Genomic DNA, 4,371 nt, shown 5'->3' on the forward strand with positions numbered 1-4,371 from the left:
TCCCAAATTTTATTTTAGTTCGTGGGAGCAACTGCCTTCAAAGTCTTATACTGTCGTTCATTACTCGAAATAAGGAGTAGGAGATCGGACAACTGATGAAGGGTCGTTTTTTATGTTACTTGCCTTGTTTTCCATTTGTTTCTCTCGTTCTTTGCGTATCTAACTTTATTTTCGTATTTCATGTTTACGTTTTATGACTTCTTGTACCCATATATGCGCACCTATATACATATACATATATATGTACATATATGTCTGTGTATATGTATATATATATATATATATATATATATGTATTATTTATATTATTATTTGATTTCCAAGTATGTTTATCTTAATATATTTGATGCGACTCTATCCTTTACTGTTTTTTCCCTCTCCCTCTTTGTTTTCTCTCATCCTTTCTCTAATTCTTTTTTCTCCCCTTCACCGTTTCTCTCTCCTTCTTCCTCTTTTACTCTCTCTCGTTGTTCACACGTGACTTTTCTCCATCTTTCCTTTCCTCACGTGATCATCTTTCTCTTTCTTCAGTCTGTCGCGTAGTTCAGACACATTCTTATGTCTCCTCTCCTATCTTTCCTCTTATCTAAGAATCTTCTTCCAGCGTTTGCTACCTTACTTCGTCTTGGCCTAACGGCCCTCCCTGCTTGTCTTAGTTTGGTTTGTTGTATGTCCTATTTTTGTTACCAACTTTGACCCTCTGCAAATCCCAAAGCAGCAGCCATCGAAGACTAATATTGTCGTTCATTGCTCGAAATAAGGTGTAGGACATCCGACAACTGATGAAGGGTCGTTTTTTTGTTGTCTTGATGTTTTCCATTTGTTTCTTTCGTTCTTTGAGGACCCAACTTTCTTTTTGTATTTCATTTTGTTTACATTTTATGACGTCCTGTACCCATATATGCGTAAAACTTAGGTAAATAAATAATTTTTTTATTAAACATAACTAGTCCAGGAACTGTTTGATACCAACTTGTATATCCTCTGTGGACATACATCTAAAGCACATCCTATGTAGACATACATCTTATGTTTTTCCTACATATTGCAAGTATATATTGTGTCGATAAACAAGTGAATCCATGAAGATATACAGTAAAAGTATATCTGTTCAAGTTTATCTGGTGTGGATAACAGCTTAAATGTATCCTACATGGATTAATCAAATGCACCTTTTGACCTTTTGAAGATATACAGCTCAGTTGCATCCTATGTAGGATACACAGCTACAGTATATTTAATAAAGTGATATATTACAAAATGATGAGAACCAAAAATAAATATGCATGAAATTTGAATGAACAGATGCATTTTATGTGAATCATCATCTCTCTCTCTTTCGGAGAGGCACAAGCACCTACACGCACATGTACACACACGGCAGTAACTTCCACCTACCGAATTCAATCACAAAGCTCCGGTCAGCTCAGGGCTATAGTGAAAGACACCTACCCAAAGTGCCACGCAGTGGGACTGAACCCGAAACCATATAGCTAGGAAGCAAGCTCCCTAACCACACAGCCATGCCCGCGCCTATCATCGTTTAACGTCCGTTCTCCATGCTAGCATGGGTTGGACGGTTCGACCGAGGATCTGGGAAGCCAGAAGGCTGCACCAGGCTCCAGTCTGATCTGGCAGTGTTTCTACAGCTGGATGCCCTTCCTAACGCCAACCACTCCGTGAGTGTAGTGGGTGCTTTTTACGTGCCAGGCGAGGCTGGCAACAGCCACGATCGGATTGGTGCTTTTAACAAAAAAAAAAAAAATGAATAACGTTGATTGGGAGAGAAATCTCCAAATATTCATGAATAAAAGAGAACTGTACATCTTATGTAAATAGTGTTCTAAAAGGATTTTTTCTTGGGTCAAACGCAAACTAAGAACAATAACATTACTCACGAGTATGAATCTGAAATATCAAAGTTTTATTTAAAAAAAAAAACTACAGGCTAGGAAAATATTAGTATGCATTCAATGTAAATGCACAATTAAATAAAAAATGTTGTAATGTAAATTATGCTAATTTGGTTGGTGTCTACAATGCAAATACACTTTAACCCCTTAGTATTCAGGTTACTCTGTAAAATGTAATGCCTTTATTTTCATATTGCTTTTAATAAATAATGTAATATTTCATAGCTTCAAGATTCCAATGTTGAGATTGTTTATTTTGGAATGACAGCACAAGTTAAGTGTGAAAGGCTGGATCTAGCTGGTTTAAATGCTTAAGGGTTAGAATTGACAATGTGTAGAAATAACCAATCCTATAATAATGTCTGTCTGTCTGTCGTTGCCGACGATGACCAGGACATCATGTGAGAGATGGTGGGTCATGGTGTGTTTGGTTGTGGCTGATCAGTCTAATGTGCACTTGGAAAGCTCTCCCACAGGTTGGGCACTAGTGTTCTGCTGGGATTGAAGGCAAGGGGTAGGTTCTGGACTTGTGCAGCTTATGCTTTCTCAGTGCTCCTGCAATACTATTCTGTTTGTAGGAAGTGATACCTCTGTTGATGCTGCTACACCAGGCAGGGTGGTCCTTGCATTTCCCAGGTGTTGGGGTTGATCTGAAAACACTTCAAAGAGGCTTTGAGAGTATATCTGAGATACTTTCTATGCTGCCTGCCCTGTGTGTGCTTGCCTTCTACCAATTCACTGTAAAACAGTCTTTTGGGTGCCCTGCGTGTCAGGCATTTGAACAAGCTGACCTGCTCATCAGACCTGTGCTCGCATCAGCAGTGTGTAGATGCTTGGCAGATCAGCTTGAGAGAAGACCTCCATGTTTAGGATACCAATAGTACTCAATGAATATTCTAATATAAAGATATGTCTAGTAAGTTCACCGTCATCAATTCACCATTTCTTATTTCAATAAAATATTTTTTAACTATTAATGGTGAGATTTTATGGATATATTTTTGCAGTGCACTTTCATGTCAGTGAATTGATGGCGGTAAACTTTCCCTGAGGTGAATTACCTTTAATCAAAAAAAAAAAATTTATTGTGAGTAAAAGTATTTATTGTGAGTAAAAGTGTAGGAGTCAAGTATCAATATAGATAAACTAAATACATTTTCAAACAGTTAAAGCTTAATAATTGTAAGTTTCAGTAAAGAATATTTCATAAAATATAGTCTAGTGTTTTAAGTTCAGTTGAAAATATAAACATATTCAAAATGAATATGTTTGTTTAATGTATTAATTACATATGCACAGCATGTATGAAATAATAATGTCTTTGAGATCATTATCACTTTCATACCAAAATTTAAACCTTGTAAGTCACTGAAGATTTCATATATGTTTTATAAACAGAATCATAGTCAGGGTTAAATTTAGTAATAATGCTGCTTGATAAAGAAATGTAATTACAAACACATCAGTTTAGTAATATTTATCAAAAATAAATACAGAGATTATGTTGGCATACAATGTGAATGGACTGGGAATACAAAACACAATATACAAACATTATGCGACACAAGTGTGTACAGCTTGTATAAGAAGTAAGACAAGCATTCGACTGGAACATAAACAAATGTATTTTAACATGATACAACATGTGAAAAATGCCTTTCATATCCATACAATACATAATAGGCAAGTATATTCCAGGCAGATATCACATGTAAGATGTGTGTACTTTGAGTGGATGCAAATTCTGACTCCTGAATAGATCTGATAAAGAAACAACACGAAGTAGAAACAATATGTCTCAAGTGAATATACATACAAACATACATACATATATACATACACAGATACATAGCTTTAGTAAAATGTATGCAATAGAGATTCATATATCTGATATGCATTGCGAAAATGAAGTCTGTATGAATGTCCATAAAGGCTTAGCAAGAAAACACCTTTTGTTTGGATAAGAACTGCCACAGGCATATGTAACCTACTTGTACTTTTGAATATGTGTAATGGTTAGCACAGTTATACAGTCTACAGTAGGTGCAGTATGCAAGTTTAAATCTTACAAGTGATGTTACAACTTTTTTGTCTTATTCATCTCTCTCGCTCTCTTTCTATATATATATATAGATATAGACAGACACACACACATACTACATATATATGTTTGTAATAGTTTGCCCTATACTTTTACAGGTGTAATAACTTGTCCTGTACGTTTCCAGGTTTATAATCTTAAGAATATTACTTTTCATGCTCGCATTTTTCTATGTAATCCATGATTTTTCCAGGCATTGCTGTTATAAGATAATAATATGTCAATTAATAATTTAGGATTTTACCTGGGTAGGGGTATACATTGGCTGCTATTTTTAGTGTGTCGAGCGACCAGGTAAAGGCTCTTTCATTGGTTCAATAGCGTGATGAGATTTTATTACACATATATGTAATATGT

Source organism: Octopus sinensis, linkage group LG7 (assembly GCF_006345805.1).
Source record: "Octopus sinensis linkage group LG7, ASM634580v1, whole genome shotgun sequence".
In the NCBI taxonomy this organism is placed as follows: domain Eukaryota; kingdom Metazoa; phylum Mollusca; class Cephalopoda; order Octopoda; family Octopodidae; genus Octopus; species Octopus sinensis.